Source organism: Prionailurus viverrinus, chromosome F1 (assembly GCF_022837055.1).
Source record: "Prionailurus viverrinus isolate Anna chromosome F1, UM_Priviv_1.0, whole genome shotgun sequence".
Classification (NCBI taxonomy): Eukaryota; Metazoa; Chordata; class Mammalia; order Carnivora; family Felidae; genus Prionailurus; species Prionailurus viverrinus.
The window spans coordinates 62,046,869-62,068,973 of record NC_062577.1 but is presented as its reverse complement, the minus strand read 5'-3'; the positions used below and the strand labels follow the sequence as shown (position 1 = coordinate 62,068,973).

General features: G+C 45.9%; 1 pseudogene; it reads left to right on the top strand.

Annotated features, from left to right (window-relative positions):
• The first annotated feature begins 11,369 nt into the window (after positions 1-11,369).
• Positions 11,370-12,144, top strand: LOC125155079 (60S ribosomal protein L31-like; annotated as a pseudogene).
• Positions 12,145-22,105: the final 9,961 nt, after the last annotated feature.

The window sequence follows — 22,105 nt, the reverse complement described above, 5'->3', positions numbered from 1 at the left end:
TCTGGAGCCCGTATCTCCACGTTCGATCAAATAGAGGCTCACAGCCACCGGAAAGTTTGCAAACTGAGAAGTCATTTCTGCACTGCCCCCCCCCCGCCCAGTAGCTCTGAACATCAAAGTGCCTCAGAGTCCCCAGCCCTTTGCCGATCACCAGGACTGTGTTGGTCGTGCCCTGGGAGGCGAGGTGATGGTGCAAGGTCAAGCCTCAACGGTTACTTGCGGAAAAACCAAGGACAAACAGGAAGAATTCAAACAGGAAATGACTCATAGACCATAGACTGGGGCGCTTCCCTCCCTCTTACTCTCCCCCTCACAGAGAGCCGTGTTTCCATTCGCTTTGCTTTTAGGATTCCCCCCCCCCCCCCCCCCAGCAACAACAACAACACAGTCCCCTCCCGACTCCTTCCTGTGAGGGAGATTCAGTTTTTCCAAAGTCCTGACACGCTTCCTGGCGGTCTTCTCTCATGCGTTTCTCGCGAGCCGTCTTGAAACCTAATGCTTGTGTTCTGTGTTTGCTGCGAGGAGACAGGATTCATCAAAGATTCGTAAACGCACCGTGTAGACAACCCTCAGTGGCAGGTGCAAACGTTACGGACGGAAAAATCCATCTGAGAGGTGGAAGGTCCTCCAGCTCCTCGGGAGGCCGCCTGTGTTCAGCTCTGGGCCCTGGTGGCTGCTCTGAAAAGGGAACTTGGGTCAAGAGGAGCTTAAATTGGGCTGCAGTTGGAATCACAGGTGTGTTCCAGGGAGCAGGGAAGGGGGAGGAGGGGAGGGGGTGCCAGGAAGTTTAACAGCCACCTGTCCAATAACAACAACCACAACAACCCCCCCCCCCCCCCCCCAGCCCTGGCCCCTGGTAGCCTTTGCGTAGACATGCGCACCTTTCTACGCTAGTTCCACCCTACGGGTACCATAGACGTAAGTCAGCGCCGGGCCATAGAGTGGCAACGTGTAGCCAAATAATTAGGAAGCGATGCCCTTTGGGTACTTACGACCTTTTCAAAAACGAATGTATTTAAATGCCAGCTGGTACCTTTCGGTCGCTCACAGCGGTTGTGTTGAGCAACGGGTTTGCAAAATTCCTGAAATTTTACCGGTTGACTTATGTGAACCTGTACGAGCAGCCTCTGGCTTGTGGGCTCTGGGACTTTGCGAGAGGAGCGGGGAGAGACTGAGTCAGAGCTCCCAAGAAGGCCACTTTCCAAGAAGTCAGAGCTCCCAAGAAGGCACTAGAGCCTAAGGAGAACGTCACCAGGGAGAAAGTCTCCACGGATGGCCGAGGGATTCCGAGGGCAGTGATTTGAAGGACTCAATGTTATTTTATTTTATTTTGTTTTGTTTTATTTTATTTTATTTTTTTATTTTATTTTATTATTTATTATTTTTTAAAATATAATTTATTGTCAAGTTGGCTGACATAGAGTGTATACAGGGTGCTCTTGGTTTCGGGAGTAGATTCCCGTGATTTGTCGCTTACCTACGACACCCAGTGCTCATCCCGACAAGTGCCCTCTTCAGTGCCCATCACCCATTTCCCCTCCCCCCACCCCCCATCAACCCTCAGTTTGTTCTCTGTATTAAGAGTCTCTTATGGTTTGCTTCCCTCCCTCTCTGTTTGACACTATTTTTTCCCCCTTCCCTTCCCCCATGGTCTTCTATTAAGTTTCTCAAATTCCCCGTATGAGTGAAAACATATGATATCTGTCCTTCTCTGACTGATTTATTTCACTTAGCAGAATACCGTCCAGTTCCATCCACATTGTTGCAAATAGCAGGATTTCATTCTTTCTCTCCGCCGAGTAGTATTCCATTGTATGTATAAACCACATCTTCTTTATCCATTCATGTTGATGGGCATTTAGGCTCTTTCCATAATTTGGCTATTGTTGAAAGCGCTGCTATAAACATGGGGGTGCATGTGCCCCTATGCATCAGCACTCCTGGACCCCTTGGGTGAATTCCTAGCAGTGCTATTGCGGGGTCGTAGGGTAGTTCTATTTTTCATTTTTTGAGGAACCTCCACACTGTTTTCCAGAGCGGCTGCACCAGTTTGCGTTCCCACCAACAGTCCAAGAGGGTTCCCGTTTCTCCATATCCTCGTCAGCATCTATAGTCTCCTGACTTGTTCATTTTGGCCACTCTGACTGGCGTGAGGTGATATCTGAGTGTGGTTTTGATTTGTATTTCCCTGATGAGGAGTGAGGTTGAGCATCTTTTCATGTATCTGTTGGCCATCTGGATGTCGTCTTGGGGAAAGTATCTATTCATGTCTTCTGCCCATTTCTTCCCTGGATTATTTGTTTCTCAGGTGTTGAGTTTGAGAAGTTCTTTATAGATTTTGGATACCAACCCTTTATCCGATATGTCACTTGCAAATATCTTTTCCTGCTCTGTCGGTTGCCTTTTAGTTTTGTCGATTGTTTCCTTGGCTGTGCAGCAGCTTTTTATCTTGGTGAGGTCCCAACAGTTCATTTTTGCTTTTAATTCCCTTGCCTTTGAGACACGTCGAGCAAGAAATTGCTGCGGCTGAGGTCAAAGAGGTTGTTGCTTGCTTTCTCCTCGAGGGTTTTGATGGTTTCCTGTCTCACATTTAGGTCTTCCACCCAGTTTGAGTTTATTTTTGTGTCTGGTGTAAAAAAGTGGCCCAGTTTCATTTTTCTGCATGTTGCTGTCCAGTTCTCCCAGCACCATTTGCTAAAGAGACTGTCTTTTTTCCATTGGACACTCTTTCCTGCTTTGTTGGCCATAGCTTTTAGTTGGCCATAGATTTGTGGGTCCGATTCCGGGTTCTCTGTTCTATTCCTTTGGTCTACGTGTCTACGTGTCTGTTACTGTCTTGATGATCACAGCTCTGTAGTACAAGCTAAGGTTGAAGGACTCAGTTTTAATTTGTTTCTTATTCTGTGCTGTTCTGTGGACTCCGGCCCTTTCCCTCAAATCTTTAAGTGTTTCTTTTTTTATTTTTTAATTTCTTTAAGGCTTATTTATTTTGACAGAGAGAGCAAGAGAGCACTAGTGGTGGAGGGGCAGAGAGACAGGGAGAGAGAATCCTACGCAGGCTCTGTGCTTTCAGGGCAGAGCCGGATGCGGGGCTCAATCCCACGAACTGTGAGATCATGACCTGAGATGAAACCAAGAGTCAGGCTGCTTAACCCAATGAGCCACCAGGAGCCCCAAATCATTAAGTGTTTTAAAAAACGGTTAAAAAGACCATTTCGATGAGACAAACAAACGTTATCTAACACTTCATGAAGCGGGCAGTCTCCGTTGGGAGCCCTGCAAAATGGGGTGGGAGGCAGGATGCCTTTATAGGATAAAGAATGAGGAGCAAGAAAACTGGCCCAGAGCCCAGGGGTGGCCTGGGGATGGGGCTCGGGTGACTGGACATGCTGTGGAGCATTTCCAGGGACGTGAGCCTCGTCCCCTTCGGCTGGCCGATGTGGTGCGGGGGTGGGGGTGCGGGGGGCGGCAGGGCGGCTGCCTCAGGCCTCGACGGTTATTCCAACATGCGAGGGAGTGATAGTCACACAGACTCGTGTTTGGTGGCGCTTCGAGGGTCAGGGGCCACGCTGGTGACCAAGTGGTGGGGAGAGGGACACAGCAATTGGAGGGGAGGTGACACGAGGGGTGGGGACTCCAAAGCCCCAGCTCCAAGCCCCTCCCAGCCCATCAGGGGCTCCCTGCCTCCCCGCCCTCCTCACAAAGAGGGGTAGTCTGCAGAGGGTAGGATGGGCTTGTCCTATTGCGATAGTAAATAAAAGGGTGACCCTAGAAAGCTACAGGGCTTAGAGACATTTGGTTAAGGCATTTAAAAAACACTTCATTGTAAAAATAGTTTAAATGAATCAGCATGACACAAAGAGATGAATGAAGCTTGATGATTTTCTTTGGAGACTGGATACATGAAGAGCTATTCCAATTTAGAGGGGCCACTCTGATCCTCATTTCTCTCTCGACAACAGGGATGCCCGACAATGTGTACTGATGAAGTTGGTTTGTGTGGCGGGACCCACAAAATGAGTGCCCCCGCCGCCCTTCCCAGTGGCCTGGCCCACGTCACAAATCTAAACCCAAGTCAGCCTGTGCCTTAGGGAAACACCTGTCAAGGAAACCTCGCATACACCAATCGAGATCCTCTAATTCAGCTTTGGGTAGCTTACCTGACTCTAGAAAAGAGGACCATTAGCCTCATTGGGAAGTCTCAGACCTCCTAGCCAATCATGCCTGTTTCCACGTTGCCTTTTCTAACGCTCTATAAAACTCGCTCTGGCCAAAATCCCTCAGGAAGAGTCTCCAACTGCTCCCCCATCCCTGGACCACTTGCCTTTGAACAAAGGACATCCAACCCGTTTTTAGTTTTAGTTTAGTCATGTGACTGTACTAAAAGCAAGTTCCCAAAGTTATGCCAGCAAAAAGTATTATGGAAGATCGTCAGCTTACCAGAAACTTTCAACAACCGATTACCAGGCCAGGAGAAACTGGACGCAGAGAGGAGCTAACCCATCAAAATGGCAGCCACCATGTCTTTGTCCCAAAGCCCGGGGTGGGAGGCCAACCATCAGAGCCACCAACTCTTAATTCATATGGAACTGATGGTAATTGTATTTCTCAGACCACAGCAAAAATGCAACAACAGATTAGAAGGGACCGGTTGATAAGAGACAGGCTCTACGACACAAGAAGTAACTACTGTTCCTCCCGGAGGTTAGGAGATTATAGAAGAACCGAAGAGACTGCTGTAATTCATAGCTATAATGACAAACATGATTAATCAAGAGGCGGTGAAATGATAGTTACTATCATCTATTTAAGAGGAAGGGTGCTAATGAAATATTCTAGACTTATTTCTGTAAAAAATGTTTATAACAAAAAAGTTACTTGACGATGTAAACTTCAGTTATCTGGAAAAAAAATGCGTTGATGCAAATCACTTTGTTCCTTAAGTTAGGATTTACTATCTCATTTTTAGTTAATAAAAACCCATCTGTAACCACTCTCCTCATTTGTCAGAGTTGTGTGTTTGAATATTAACAACAAGTTAATTATGCCTCTGGCTACATTACGCCTCTGACTACTCTTTTTCACTGAATGTTCTGCTTTCATCTAATGCTCAACTTGTCTACAACCAAACTCATAGATTCTCCTGTGAAATGGCAGAAAATATATACATATATGTGTCTCTTCCCTCAGTTCCTGACACAGAGTTCCTAAATCCGTGTGGTTTCCTAAGTGTGGAGAGCACTGGGAACATCTTTTGTTGTCATATTTGGTCTTTGATCCCAGTTCTTGACAGAGGGCTCCTGAGTCCTGGAATTTCCTGGGTGATAGGGTTGGTTTTTGGTCCTAATTACTCTGGGTGGGCTTCTGGATAGCTTCAGGATGGGGGTTGGTCACCAGAAAGACCAAGCCTTGATTAGAAACTTGGAATTTTCAGCCCCACCACCAACCTCCAAGAGTGGGGCAGGGGCTGGAGAGTGAATTAATGACCTAACATTCCTATGTAGTGAAGTTTCCATAAAAACCTCCCAAGTATGGGGTTTGGAGAGCTTTCGTGCCGCTGAACACATGGAGTGCTGGGAAGACAGCACACAAGGTGAGGGCATGGAACCTTCACGTCTTTTCCGCCACATCTCTTTGCCTTCATGTATCTCCCCTGTCTGGAAGTCCATCTGTATTCCTATAATAAGTAATATATTTTTATAATAACCCAGCAAATGTAACTAAGTTTCTTTGAGTTCTGTGAGCCATTTTAGCAAATTATGAAACTCAGTGAGGGCGGCGTGGGCACCTCAACTGATAGTCAATTGGTCAGAAGTACGGGTGACAAGCTGGGGCTTTCAATTGGCATCTGGAGCTGGGGTGGGGACAGTTCTGTGGGACTAAGCCCTTACCCTGTGGGATGTGACACGAACTTCGGGTCGTGCCAGGACTGAATCGCATTGTGGGGCTCCCAGCTGGTGTCCCAGAATTGCTTGGTGTGTGGAAAGCGCCCCTACGAAGCTCGTGTCAAGGGTGTGGCCAATGTGGTAGTGGAGGGAGTAAAGGAGAAACACCGTTAGTCTCTCAAGCTGACTTCTCCAACCTACCAAGTTTCTACCTCAATGTCACAATCACCAAGCATGAGATGAGGCCTTGGATTCCTCTCTGAAGAACCCTTATTTCCCATGTGTCATCAGTTTTAAAGTTCTGCCCAGTGTTTCCTTGGTAAGGCTCTGTGCCCCCATTTTTACCCTCCTGGTTAGCCCCGGTCCTCTGACACCTAAGTTATTCCTTAGCTCTCTCACCGTAACGATTTCTGGCGTCCCGACCCTTTCTCCAGACTATCCCATACACTGACTGTCGTCACCTGAGGCTTTTGAAACCCACTGCTTTCTGCTACGTACTGATGGAAAGCGTGGGATTTGCTTTCGTCTCGGATTTTAGGCCTAACGCTACCTCTCTCTTTTGTGGGACCTTGAGCAGGAAATTTAGTTCCTAAGCTTCCGTTTCTTCATCTGTAAAGGGTAAACAACAATAGTGCCTAAACCACCGAGCTGTTGTAAGGATTAAGTGAGATAATTTGTGTATAATAGGAGTCCGATGCCTGGCACGTAAATGGTGTCTCTCCCGCCTATCTGACGGCTCCTTGTCAGACTCCTTTATTATGTCTTCTTCTTCCAGAGGCAACAGTCCGCTTTGCGTCTCCTCTGTTCAATCTATACTAACTCTCCACGGGACCACATTTTGTCTTGTGCCTTAAAGTATTACCCACGTGTTGGTGATTTCCAGGTATAAGTTGCCTATACCCACTGGTATGTTTAGGTCGCTGACTTCTTCAGGTCCAAGTTTGGGATATATGAAACGAAAATTAAAACCCAGGAAACTCACCTCTGAGTTGTTCCTTGGGTCCTGGGTTCCCTAGCCTGTCTGCCTTCTCTCCACCTTCAGCATCTTAGGTTTGTTTTATATATGACGTCTCAGGTTTTACGTTGTACTCGGTGGGAAGAATAAAAAAGTAGGCCAACTTCATCTTGGTGGACATGTCTATTGAATTTTTATTTTTTAAAAATGTTTGCCATTAAAAAAATTTAAAAAAATAAATAAAATATATTCAAATCAGGAAAAAAATGCTCTTTTTTTTTTTTAATTTTGAGAGAGAGAGAGAGAGAGAGAGAAAGAGCATGCCTGAGTAGGGGAGGGAGAGAGAGAGGGAGAAAAGAATCCAAAGCAGACTCCACACGGTCAGAACAGAGCTTGACAGGGGCCTGGATCCCGTGAACTGAGAGATCATGACCTGAGCTGATATCAAGACTCGGATGCTCAGGGGCGCCTGGGTGTCTCAGTCAGTTAAATGTCTGACTTCAGCTCAGGTCATGATCTTGCAGCCCATGAGTTCGAGCCCCACGTTGGGCTCTGTGCTGACAGCTCAGAGCCTGGAGCCTGCTTCGGATTCTGTGTCTCCCTCTCTCTCTGCCCCTCCCCACTCAGTCTCTCTCTGTCTCTCAAAAAATGAATAAACGTTTAAAAGAAATTAAAAAAAAAAAGTCACTTTCAACCAACTGAGCCACCCAGGAGCACCTGAGGTTTTTTTTTTAATTTTTTTAAGTTTACTCATTTTTGAGAGAGAGAGAGACAGAGCATGAGCGGGGGAGGAGCAGAGAGAGAGGGAGACACAGAATCCAAAGCAGGCTCCAGGCTCCGAGCTGTCAGCACAGAGCCTGATGCAGGGCTCAAACTCACGAACCATGAGATCATGACCTGAGCCAAAGTCAGATGCTTAACCAACTGAGCCACCCAGGCACTCCATGGCTAGTTTTTTTTTAAAATAAAATTTTAAATTGTAATAAAAATACATAATATAAAATGTACCCTCTTAACCCTTTTAAAGTATACACCTCAGTGGTGTTCACTATATTCACATTGTTGTATAACAGATCTCTAGACCTATTTCATCTTGCAAAATTGAAACTATACTCATTGACAAACAACTTCCCATTTTTCCTTTGATGGGAAATTCAAAGCACACAAGGGAGCAATTCATTACGAGTAAAATTCAGCATACTTAAAACGGGAAAATTTGAACCCTCAAGCACTTAAAATAATAGGTTGACATCCTATAACAGATCGTAAAATATTTATACATCAATCATTAGAAACATAAAGTAAAACAAAAGGCAAGATTTCATAAAGTTTAATTTCCAGACACGAGGCATACGATCACCGAAATGAAAAACTCAGTGGATACGCAGCCTTAACAAGGTAGGAAATTCTGTCATAAGCTACAATGGGGTTGAGCCCAGGGGGAACCTGTTACATAAGAATATGTAATGAACACAGGTACCGTAAATATTTTACTGGTTTAAGGCCTTAAGATATAAATCTATCCTTGATAATCTTGATTCTTGATCTACGACCTTAATGTCGTCGACTCAGATCTTTTTTTTTTGTTTTGTTTTTCCGACTCAGATCTTCATTTCTATCACTATCTTCTACTACTTTCTACTATGCACACCTTGCCAATTATCATCTAGGACTGTTCTACCTGTCTAAAATACTGAACGTCTGTATCTTACTGTGTGACCACAAGTTTTTATCGTTCCAACTCTTGTGTCATTTCTCCATACAAATTAGAAACCTCGTCAATCGCTCTAGTCCAATAACCCACTCATTTTTTTCCCCACAGTTTATTCGTCTCCTTCCCGGCCTCACTTTGTTTTCCCGCCATAGTTGGCCCATTGCTTCTTAGTATGCTGAACACCTGTATCTTTTGGGAACCCTTCTTCCATTTCACATGGTACTGGTGGGGCTGGTGGTCATGTAGCCTAACCACCTCCACCATATAGACGTGGGCCCCTGACCCAGGCCGTCCAAGCAATGCTTGTTGGGGATTGATACGGACACTGTCAGAGAAAGGGTCGGGGTCAGCTTATAGGGTCATGAGCTCTAAGGAATGTGTAAAAACAGAGCTGCTGGAAGTTGTCGTGCATACTTGGAGAGATTTGGGAACGAATCGAGTCAAACAGAGGCAAGCAGAGCTGAGAGATGAAGGGAGATAATTTTTCTCAGGATATTATTTGAGCTATGGATCCTCCTGGACCTGAAGCCAATTCTATCTCTTGCCTGTTGCAGCCATAGGACTCATTAAATCCTCTCCCACTTCTTTCCCCTTATATTATTTTATAATATCCCTCCCTACCCCCACCCCCATCCCGAGTTTGGCTTCATTTTGCAGTACGGAAATCATTTGGAGCCATCTTGAGACAGACGTCATTGACGTAGCGGCTCTCTCCGGTCAATACTGAATTGCAGCTTGGTCTGTTATGTATCCCACGCCTGGGATACAAAAGAAGCTTCCACATTTACCTAATGTTTTTTACAACCAAAAGCATCGTGACTAACACACTTACCTAGCCTGGTACTTACCTAGCCTGGTACTTACCTAACCTTCAGTTACGAACCCGTTGGGTTGCAAACGACCAGAAAACATACCACCCATGTCCTACATAAATAAGGGTTTATTTGTTCCGCATAGGCAACGGAGCTAACAGCAGCCCTGAACGCCATCGGGAACCCATGTTCCTTCCCCCTCTCTGCCCTGACGTCCTTACTATGCTGGATTTATGCGCCTTCTTGTGGCCTCAAGGTCACCAAATGGCTGCTGCCTCTCTAGGCCTCATGACTGTGCTGGTGACACTAGAAAGGAAAACAGAAGGGCATCGTGTGTAGACTTCTGCCATGTCTCATCGACGCATGGCTTCCCCTAGCTGTAGGGGAGCTGGGGCATTAAGTGTTTGGCATTTATTGTCTCTTTATTAGAGGCAGATGGGTTGGAAATACACAACTCAGCTGGCTGTTTCCGGGATCTTAGCACTACACCTGACCTCTTTCCCTGCCCCGGAAGCCACCAACCACCTGCTGGTTCTACAAGCCATTCTGTACTTGAGTGCTGAGGGTTAGTGGATAAAAATGACACGGTTGGAGAGCATGGATCCTCTACGAGTTAATGGCAGTCAGTTTCATGTAGGCATTCGGAGCTGCTTGATCTTTCTTTTCCTCCTGGTTTCATTAGCTTCCTCTCCTATTCCCTTTAATTATTATCGTGGATCTTTGACCTGAAATACCTTCTTTACGCCCCGTTCTCACCTTCCCCTCCCTGACAACAGACTGCAGTCTCTTGCATGCTGAGAAAAGAGAGGCTGTAAAAATAATAGAAGAAGTTTCTCAACTTCCTATAAGCAATCCTTTCCTCCTTTCTTTGTTCCTTTCAGCTTTAAGACCAGAATCTACAGTTGTGGTTTTAACCTTGCTCACATCCATTTGTGCCGCTTGATGTTGATTTCATGCGTCATCATATCTTAACACAGCATCATTTAGTAGTATTTGTTGGATGCTATCGAATCTTCTTTGCAGGACTGGGCTGGATCGATGATCCTCTACCGCATCTTTCACTTCTCCCTCTACTACCTCCTTTTAGCCTATAAACAAATTCAAGCTCCCCACCCCCCCACCTATCAACACAGAAATCCCAGAAGAACAAAAATCTTCCTTCTCATGTCCCTGCATCTACGCCCTAGCTACCGTCTGATTTCTCTCTTTCTCTACTGAGTCGAGCTTCTTGAAATAGTAGCCACCAATCTCAGTCTCTATTTCCACATTTTCCAAACATTTCTCAACTACCTTCTCACTTGTTTCAACCCATCGTGTCAAGGAAACTGCCCCTGCTAAGGTCCCTGATGATGTCTTACTCACCACACTCATTCTAGGGAGTGGAAATAGCCAAGTGTAAAGGCCCCATGTAGGAGCGTTTGGTATGTTTTCAGAATGGCCGGGACGCCAGTGTGGCTGGAGCTGAGAGTGAGGGGAAAGATGAGCAGGAGTTGAGGTCAGAGAAGTAATGGAGAGGAGGAGGGTCAAGTCACGTCAAGCCTTTTAGACCATCTTAATGGCCCCAACTTCTGTGAGTAAACTGAAAAACTGTTGGAGGGGTTTGAGCAGAGGAGTGATACGTTCTGTCTGAAATTTTAAAAGGATCACTCTGGGGGCCCCTGGGTGGCTCAGTCAGTTAAGCCTCCAACTTCGGTTCAGGTCACGATCTCAGGGTTTGTCGGTTTGATCCCCGTGTCAGGCTCTGTGCTGACAGCTCAGCGCCTGGAACCTGCTTCAGATTCTGTCTCTGTCTCTGTCCAAAATAAATGAAATGGGTTCAAAAACAAGATAAAAAGGATCCCCCTGTGTCGAGAATAGATTGAAAAGAGCAAGAAAGGAAGCAGGGCCTGCCTAGTTAGGAAGCTGTTGCAATAATTCAGATGATAGATGATGGTGACCTAGATCAGGGAGGTGGCAGTGAAGTACCTGTTATGGATCTATTTTGAAGGAAGAACCGATAACCCATGATAAGAGGTGGGATGTGGGGTCTGAGAAATAAGGACGCAGAGATTTTTGTCCTGAGGAACCGAAGGACGGAGCTGCAGTTTACCGAGCTGGGGAGTACCGTGGGAAAAGTAGGTTGGGGGGAGAGATTAAGAGAGAGGGTTTGGCGCACTTCTCTCCAACCCGGGCCTGGCTCCTGCAAAGAAGGGTGGCGAGAAGAAGAAGGGCCGTTCTGCCATCCACGAGGTAATGACCCGAGAACGCACCATCAGCATTCACAAGCACATCCATGGAGTGGGTTTCAAGAAGCGTGCCCCTCGGGCACTCGAAGAGATCTGGAAATTTGCTATGAAGGAGATGGGAACTCCAAATGTGCGCCTCGACCCCAGGCTCAACAACGCTGTCTGGGCCCTTGGGGTGCCTGGGTGGCTCAGTGGGCTGAGCATCTGACTTCGGCTCAGGTCACGATCTCATGGTTCGTGGGTTCGAGCCCCACATCAGGCTCCGTGCTGATGGCTCAGAGCCTGGAGCCTGCTTCAGATTCTGTGTCTCCTTCTTTCTCTGCTTTTTCACGCTCTGTCTCTCTCTCTGTCTCCAAAATAAATAAACATCAAAAAAAAAAAAAAAAGCTGTCTGGGCCAAAGGAATAAGAAATGTTCCATACCATATCCGTGTGTGATTGTTCAGAAAATGTAATGAGGATGGAGATTCATCAAATAAACTCTATACCTTGGTTATCTACATACCTGTCACCACTTTCAAAATCTACAGACTGTTAATGTGGACGAGAACTAATTGCTGACTGTCAAACAAAAGTATAAAGCTGCAAAAAAACCCCCAAAACAACACAAAGAAAGAGAGGTAGGGTTTGTACCAATGAAATATAAGATGGTGATTAGAAGACATTCAGTTGTAGATGAAGTCTTGAGGGAACTGGATAAAGAATGGAGTTTAGCTGTCGAGGGGACTGGAGATAGGCATTTGGGAGTCAACATCCTGCGGGTGGATGTAAACTTATGAGGATGGATGAGATCATCATTGGGATGAGATTAAATAGAAAAGATAAGTGTTCTAAGAGCTGAGCCTTGGAGTAATTTAATGTTAATGGGCCGGGAAGATGAGCATGAACCAGTGAGGGAGCTGGGAGAGCGGGAAGGAAGTGGGAAGAAAATCAGGAGAGTGTGGTGTCCCGGGAGATGACTTCAGAAATATGTCAAGAAGGAGAGAGGGATGGACCAAATCGAATGATGCTGATAGGTCATGTACTTTGAGGACAGAATATTTCAATGGGTCAAGAGAGTGGGAGGAGAAAAGTATGAATTTTGCTGTAAATGAAGAGAGAAATAGAACAGTAGCTAGGGAGAGAAGTAGGATCAGAAGAATTTTGTTTTGTTTATTAGTCGGGAGAAATAATGTGTTTGTAATCTGATGGGGATGATCTAGCAGAGAGGGAATTTGTGAGAGCAGATTTAAAAGGGAAGAACTGCATTGCTTCTTGGCCTTTTGGCTGAGGTCAAGTGTAAACGGGAAGAATTACCGGGGCAATGTCCTCGAGCAGGTGAGAGGAGCTAGGTTCTAGTGCATAAGTAGAGAAGCTGTCCCTTACTTGACACAGTTCAATTCGTCCAGAGTAACAGGAGAATGGAGAAAGATGCAGAGAGGAAGAGAAGACAGAGCAGGACACAAAGGAAGCGGGGGGGGGGGGGTGGATAGATGTTACAATGGAAGCATGAGGAAATACTTTTCAGATGGCATCTGTCTTTTCAGTGAGGAAACTGAGAGTGAGGACAGTGGAAGAAGTATTGAAAGGCAATGCCCTCTACAGCTTGTCTGCTCTCACCTCCTGATCGTTCAGGAGAGTAAGAGAATGAACGAGAGAAATAAAGTTATGATTGCCTGGCAGCATTGGAGTTAAGGATCATACATTTAAGTGAGACTGGTCATAGCATGGTTGCATGCTTTTTTTCCAGCTAGTGGTGCCAATTCAGGTACAAATGAGCCCCAGTTGGAATTAAGCAGTATTGATTTTTTAAATTGGCTTTTGGCCGGGCAGTACAATTCAAAATGGAACAAGGGAGGTGAGGGTGTATCGGAGGGAGTGGTGGTAATGACTCACCATGGACATTAAACTGGGTAAGGAGAAGAGTGTTGCCACAAGGGTCAGGGGAGATAGCGAGAGGTAGTTGGATCAATGGACTATTGGTTGGGGCACGGAGGTGAAGGGATTGTTGGAGTTGGGGTAAAAGCAGGAGGGAAATGGAAAGATAGAAGATGGTGATTAGAGAGAGTGGGATGCTTAAAACTAAGATTACAGAAAGATTGTAGATTTTGGCATTAGAGCATGACTATAGGAGATGTCTAATCAGCTATGTCTAGAGAAACAAATCAGCCTAAGGGGCAGGAATCACACAGAAGAGGAACCAAGCCAAGGAGTGGTAAAAGGGAGCCAGGAAGACAGAGGAGAAAACCAAGATGGAGGAACTGAAAGGCTAATGGACTGAAAGGAGTGGAAGACAAGCTCATTGGAGGTGAAGAGGTCAGAGACCTGAAGAGTGAGGCTAATGGAAGGACCATGTACATGGATGTAAGTTCAAGGGGAGTAGGGTCGGAGAGCGTACAAGTCAGCCAGGAGCTGAACTCTTCAAGAAGTTGGGGGGCAGTGACCCGAGGATAGCAGGTGACTCTAATAGGAAGGATGACAGCGTTCCAGTCTTACAACATTAGATTCGAAGCTAAAATTACTCATTGTCCGGTCATGCATGATCTCCTGTTTACCCAACTTTTATCTTAAGTTTTCTGCAGAATTTGTCATCGCTTCCACTTTTTTGAACTTCTTTTATCTTGAACTGTTGTGACTCTGAGATCTCTTGGTTCTGCCGTCTCTCTCTGTCAATTCCTTCTGCTGTCATCTCTTGGATTTTCCGTCTCAGTTACCCAGGGGTCCCAATGTGTCCTCCTCTGTTCTCTTTGTACATACATTTCCTGGGTCGCCCCCCACCCCCCCAATCCCATGGCTTTGGCCGCCACCCAAAGGCTTCTGGATCTGTAGCTCCAGCCCTGACTGTGCTCTCTTGTTCTAGTCCTTGATTTCTGACTGTTCACTGAAGAGACTTTGGATGTCCTTCGGACAGCTTAAATTCATCCAAGACTAAATTAATCATCTTCTCCAAACTTCCTTCTCTTTGTTTTTGAATTTCAATCAATCACTGATGTATTTGACTCATCACGGTCATGTTTCTCTTCCTCGTCTCCCATATATAGGCAAGTCACCAATTCCGTGAATTCTATTTCTGAACTCTGAGTTCTAAATCTGATTTGTCAACCCTGATTGAGTCTGGCCCTTTGCCTCCTTCAAACCTATATCTGTGCAATGAAAAGTTGGTGAAGAAAAACAGAAAGGCACTTCCCAGCTTCATGGAAGTCTAGAACATCTAGTTGGTTAGAGGTTCCCTTTCTATAGCACAGGTAGGAAAATCAGAGAAAACCTCCTTGTAATGAATAGTGAGAAAGGGCTGGCCACGCCAGGACCTGGGGATAAAGACGTGCATGGAGAGAGTAGCAGGTGTGAAGGCCCTGAGGTGGTAGAGCCTGGTGGGCTCAACGATACCGCCAGTACCTCTGAAGGACTCGTTTATAGCACTTACCGCGGAGGTAATCGTGTATTTGTGTTTATCTACCTGGATCTACTATACATTTGTTTAGCGCCTGTTATCCCCGCGATTCCCGAGGACTGAGGCCCCGTCTTGTTAAAGGTTAGCACCTAGTACCTGGCCCACAGGGAAGAGGGAAGTTTACTGAATGAATAAATAACTAGGTAACAACTGCTTAGTAAATATGATCATCTATAGGATTAGCTGTTGAAGAGGTGCATTTTGTTTTCGGAATGTAAACCCTGAATGTAATACTGACTACACCTTTGCAAACTAGCATATTCTGCCCTCTGTCAGAAGCAGACTCCTTTCCTGCACGCTTCTTCTCTCAACAATCTCTGTTGTGAGAGCTTCAACATTTAAGGTACCTTCCCCTTTGTTTTAGATCGCCCTGAACTCATCCTATGATTGGGATTGTTATCAGATCCCGAGAAGGGCTTTGATAGGGATTTTCTCCTTTCTTGGAGTTACCAGGAATATTTATGATATATAGTCTATGGAAATAAAGGGCGGGAGAGAAGCAGAATTTAAGGTGATTATTGGACATCCAGGAAGTATCCAGTCAGCAGGATCTAGGGAAACAAATTTATTTATAAGACAAGAATTGTAAGGGAAGCCAAGCCAAGGAGAGGTGAGAAGGAGCCAGAAAGACAGAGGAGAGGGCTAGCATGGCAAGATATACTGAGAGCCAAAGAGAGAAACTTTAGGGGTGGAGGGGACTCTGTAATGTCAAATGCCACAGGGGGCACCAGCATGTACCTGGACATTGGTGCTTTTAAGAGGGAAACTTCAGAAGAGTGTTGGACCAAGTAGGAGGAAGTGAAAGCTTTGGGCATAGTCACTTATGGTATGGTCTGGTGGTCAGAGGTCAGTAACAATGTCCCCCTCCTTCTTCCCCACAGGAAGTGTCTTTAGGTAATCTCTGGGAAGAGGGGGATCAGGGGTTCAGACTTCCTCTCTCTCTCTCTAGTTGAGAAGTCACTTCTCAGCTCATTCTCATCACTGTGAAATTTAAAATTTTTTGAAATATTTATTTATTTTGAAGGAGAGAGAGACAGAGTGTGAGCAGGGGAGGGGCAGAGAGAGAGGGAGACACAGAATCCGAAGCAGGCTCCAGGCTCTGAGCTGTCAGCACAGAGCCCGACGCGGGGCTCGAACCCGTGAGCTATGAGTTCAGGACCTGAGCCTAAGTTGGACGCTTAACTGACAGAGCCACCCAGGTGCCCCTCATCACTGTGAAGTTTAGAATGAGATGTCTGCCTTGAGACTCTGGAGCAAAGTTGCCTTCTCTCTGTTCTGCGTCCATCTGTGACGATCTTCCTCCTATCGACAGATACACTAGACCCTGGTGGACGTTCAGTGGTTCTTTACTAAGAGCTTTAGAAAAACGTTTAGAAAAGCCGCACAGGGTCCAACTGTTGGTTTGGGGGGGATGGGAGTGGGCAAGGGAGATCAGGCATTATGACTTTGCCTGACTTGCTGATTTGCTTCTTTGACCAATATGGAATGGGGCAAAGCTTCATGGCTTAGGCCGGTGTTTGACAGCTTAGATGTTTCTAGATATCAGGCAGATCAAATAAACGACTGAGGTAGGCAGGCCAGGCCAAGGATGAAGTGTAGAGTGTGGGCCCCGTTTAGAACAGGACAAATGTCCCTCAGCACCAGACATTGTTGCCCTGTAGGCATGTGGTCCCAATGTAGTCAGGTATCTGGAAAACACTTTTAAGGAAGAGTGAGAAATGAGGATCTCCAGGTAAATTGCCTCAATTTCTCATGTTACTAATTTTAAAATTAAGGTGGAGGGGAGTGGGAGATACAGGCCTCCAGCTGTGGAATGACTACGTCATGGGGATGAAGGGGGTAGCATAGAGCATATGGTCAATTGTGCTGTAATGGTGCTCTACGGCGACAAATGGTGGCTACCCTTGTGGTGAGCACAGCACGGCAATAACAACGACAACAAAATTAGAGCATTGTGGGGCCAAATATCTGTGGATAGGATCCTGGTCTCCAGCAGCCAGTTTGTGATTTCTGGTGTAGGACTTAAGAAAATATGCCGAGGTCTACTTTCCTCCTTCCTTGCTCCATTACCGACTCCTCCCCAGCCCCCAACACCCCCGTCATGGTTCCCATGCTCACTTTCCTCAACCCTTCACCGACTGAGATTGTTTTCTCCTCCTGTCTGTTGTGCTGGCTCTGAGGGAGAGAGCAAGTGGGCAGTGGTCTATGGACCTCTAGCTCAGTCTCTCAAGTCCGCAAGCATGCCTTTGGCGTTCTCTTAGAATACCTGAAGATCAACACGTTACCTCCCCAGGAGGATCATTCTCCTCTCAAAGACAGCCCCATGTAGTCTCCATGCACAGGAAAATGTTTCTGCTATTAAGTAGACTGGAGTCACCCAGAGAGTTAAAAAACAAACAAACAAACAAACAAACAAACTGCTTACCTGCATCCCAGTCTAGAATAATTAGATCAGTATCTCTGGATGTTCCTGCACTGGTGGTTTTCAAAGCTCCTCGTGAGGTTCTAGTGAGCAGTCAAGGGTTAAGAACCACCAGATGGGTGAATACTGAAAATATTCACCTAAGCACCTAACCACTGGATAGGTGAATACTGAAGGTTGGGGGAGTTTGGATTCGCTGGGGGAGTAAAAGCGTCACTGAGTAGAGCCAAGGTCCAAAGAGGAATTGTGTGGATTTGTGATGTGCTGCATGGTTCATGGGCTTTCTCCTCTGGACTTTGCGGGTTGCACCGGGGAATCAAGATGGAGGACAGGCAATCCTTTGGATTGGATGCTGGCCCAGCAATATGGAAAGCTAAGGAAGAGAGCACATAGAGTGTTGATAATGACTTTATTGATCTGTGGACAGGGAATGAAGGCTATTCAGATAGGGACCAAGGGTCTTGGTGACTCACAATGAGTGAAGCGGGGAGGAAACACCAGTGAGTGTAGGGGAAATATAAGGACAAGGAAGAGTGGTGATTTCAAATTTCAGATGTCAGAGGCAGATCAGGGCATTGTGACGAGAGACATTGGGGTTTGTCATCCTGGCATGACTTGACTGGAGAGCTGTCCCTCTGTATACAAGGAACCCCCTCTGGTGTTTCCAGCATTCACCTAAATTCATTGTATTCTAACAATTTTTTTGAAGTTTATTTATTTATTTTGAGAAAGAGTGCAAGCTGGGGAGGGGCAGAAAGAGACAGAGAATCTAAAGCAGGCTCCACACTGCCAGCATGGAACCGATGTGGGGCTCGAACCCACGAACAGTGAGATCATGATCTGAGCTGAAATCAAGAGGCTTACAGTTAACTGACTGATTTACCCAATATCAGAATTGCCCTGTATTCTAACAATCTTACTGTCATTCATTCTGTACCCCGGTCCTTCCTCTAGTCTTTTTTTTTTTTAATGTTTATTTATTTATTTTGAGAGAGAGAGAGAGAGAGAATGCATAAGTGAGGGACAGGCAGAGAGAGAGGGAGAGAGAATCCCAAGCAGGCTTCACATTGCCAACACAGAGCCTGATGCGGGACTCGAACCCATGAACCGTGAGATCATGACCTAAGCTGAAATCAAGAGTCAGACACTCAACTGACTGAGTCACCCAGGTGCCCCTCCTTCCTCTAGCCTTTAAATTCCCTCCTCCACCCCCAGCCACCAAATTACTTCTGATCTATTGTTTGCTTGTTTATTCAACAACTATTTAGTGAATGTCTACTTCGATAGATTTGGGACCACGTGAGGTTCCTGGGACACAGTCACTATTCTCTTGGAACTTTGAACGCAATGAGATATATTAGATGCATCAAACACAAAATTACGTAAATGCTCATAAAATTTGAATTTGTACCAACGGTTGGAGAAACACACGGGGCTCTGAGACCACATCACGGGAATAGCGACGGAGAATATGTCAGAGAAGGCTTCTCTGGAGACATGATGTAGAAGCGGAGTCCTGAAGGATGCCTAGGAGCTGGCTTGTGTGTGTGCGTGCGCATGCGTGCGTTCGCAGACTAGTAGAGGGAACTGAATGTGCAAAGGCACAGAGGCAAGAAAGAGGGTTGGCGTTAGTCCAGGAGCGGATGAAAACAAGTGTGGCTGAGATGCTGCGAAAGGGTGGAGAGGCTTCTCGCAGGTCACGCCAAAGGTGTGGGACCGCCGGTGGGTGTGACTGGGGGGGGGGCTGCTCAAAAGGGGGGAGTGTTTCTCTTCCCTTCCATTATCTTCCCGGGACAGCCAATCACAGACTTCTTCCCTCAGCGAAAGCAGTTGAACTGCGGTGCCCTTTTCTTCATTCTACAATGAAAACATTGAGGAACAAGCTTACTTTCTGGACAAAGAAAGATGTCTGTTTTCCTTTTGTAGGAATCATGCAGGCATTGCCTGGTTCCCCCACCCCGCTGCAAAATGCGTTTTCTATCCCTTGGGAATGGGGCATCCAGGTCTTAATGTGTTTACCTTCATAACAATGGATTACTTACAGTTGGCTAATTCTTTTTGTTTCCCCCCAGAAAGGGAAAAAAAAATGATTAATTATATGGTGAGCGTTGGGTGGTCTCCGGGCCTGTAGAGGAGACCTGACCGTGTCCCATAACAATGGTGCCATTGACTGATATGGGAAAGAGTGGTGGCAGAAAAGACTTGGAGAAGGAAATCTGATGCTTTTCTCTTTCTTTGCTTTTTGGCATCCTGAACTTGACACGTGTGGTGGACATCTAAGGGGAGGTGCCAAGTAGACAGTTAGTGACACAAGCCCGCAGGCCAGGGCTAGAGATAGAAATCTGGGAACCGCTGGCATATAAATAGTATTAGGACAATGGCGTTGGTTGACATTGTACAAGACCATGTCGACGGAAGAGTTGAAAGGGGCCCAGGTCTGAGCCTCAGCTCCGGTGTTTACTGGTCCCACAGAGGAGAAGGAGGTTCAGAAGGAAACTGAGAAGCAGCTGGCAAAGAAGGAGGAAAACTAGGCGGAACGTGGTGTCACAGAAGCCAAGAGAAGAGAGGGTGGCACCGATAATAAATATGAGGATGTTTAAAAGGTTTAAGGAAACATAAGACTCAAGAAGTCTATATTTTATTACCTGGTCTATAGTGAAATGTAAGCTTAATTTTTCTCAAAATGTTTTTAAATTTTTGCTTTTGAGAGAGAGGAGACAGTGCAAGTAGGGGAGGGGCAGAGAGAGAGGGAGACACAGAATCCCAAGCGGGCTCCAGGCTCCGAGCTGTCAGCACCGAGCCCGACGTGGGGCTCGAACCCACGAACTGTGAGATCATGACCTGCGCTGAAGTCAGACGCTTAACCAACTGAGCCACCCGGGTGCCCCAGCTTAATTTTTCTTATAAGCTCTTTTCTCACTCACCTGTCAGATATTCGTGGACACATTTCTAATTCTTGTTTTGGTAGGTGACCTTCCTCAGTGCTGTCCCGACTCAAGGTAGATTCTCGTAGATTTTCTGCTCTGGATGGATTAGCATCCCTGCCATGACACGATCTCTAATTTTCTGACGGGGCTTTGGCATCCTAGATGTTGAAAAACATTTCTCTACCTGCCCTGACGTCACAGATTATTCCTGCTTCCCCTCTGAAGGCCCTTAGAAGTCTTACTTTTTTTGATTGATGCCCTTTGGTGCTCAAAGAGATTTCCTCTGAGCTTGAGGCCATCTTGCATGGGCATGATAGTAACTCTCTTCTCTTTGCTTTCATGTCTCCACAACTCTGTTCCTAGAAGTTCTTCCTTCTTCCTGATCAAATTTTTTCTCCAGTCCTGTCCTATTCCACTGTTAATGTAATTGATAGCCACTATGTGAGATTAGTTTAACTTTGACGAATTCTGCTTGGCTCATCTGTTGTTTGCAGCCATCATCTCTGTTATTCCCCCTTTGGACTCCCCCACCCATCCCCACTGAATCTTGAGGTCTTAAAAGCTGGTCTCCATTACATAGTTTCTAGCACATGGGCTCTCTCCAACAGTCCTGGTCTGTTTAAAATTTTGCATATAACTTTAAAATTAATCAACTTTTTAAATGTTTGCTTATTGTTGAGAGAGAGAGAGAGAGAAAGAGAGAAACAGAGTGAGGGAGCTGAAGGGCAGAGAGAGAGGGAGACACAGAATCTGAAGCAGGCTCCAGGCTCTGAGCTGTCAGCCCAGAGCCCGACGCGGGGCTCGAACTCATGAACCGTGCAATCATGACCTGAGCCAAAGTTGGATGCTCAACCGACTGAGCCACCCAGGTGCCCCCAAATTTTGCATGTAACTTTAAAAATGGATTGAGGGGCGCCTGGGTGGCTCAGTCGGTTAAGCCGCCGACTTCAGCTCAGGTCATGATCTCACGGTCTGTGAGTTCGAGCCCTGCATCGGGCTCTGGGCTGATGGCTCAGAGCCTGGAGCCTGTTTCAGATTCTGTGTCTCCCTCTCTCTGACCCCCCCCCCCCCCATTCATGCTCTGTCTCTCTCTGTCTCAAAAATAAAAATAAAAGGTTAAAAAAAAATTAAAAAAAATAAAAATGGATTGAAAATTTTAGAAGAATTGAATTGGTTTAAAATTACAAAACAATACACTATTCCTGTTGCTACTTAAATAATTCAGAAATGCATAAAGGAAATCATAGGGTACAAAAGCTGGACCATCTCACAGAGGAGACAGGTAAAGCGTTGTCAAAGGTGACAGTGAGGGAGTCCCAGGACAATAGCTCTGTGTCAGGCATAGAAAATAACCAGCTCAGGGTGGAATATGGGGTCAGATGCTCCAACAGGCACGCCTCTAGAAGAATGTAAAGCGGATAAATTATTTAACAGATTTAACTAAGTGGAAAATTATATTGAGAATCACATTGACAGAGATAATGGAGGGCATGGGAATATAGATGTTTAATGAAAACAAAGCAAAGAGGAAAATGAGGAAATTAACTCTAAGAAAAACTAAATATTGTCCAAGAAGGGAAATGCAATCATAGTCGCTTCTTGGCTCAGTAATCAGCAGTATTTTACAGGCATAATGATGAAAGCATCTGAATATGTGTCTAGCCAAAATTGAGATGCCTTCATATTAGGAGGATGGATTAAGGAAAGAATGAATCTAAACAGATAAGATGTCAGTA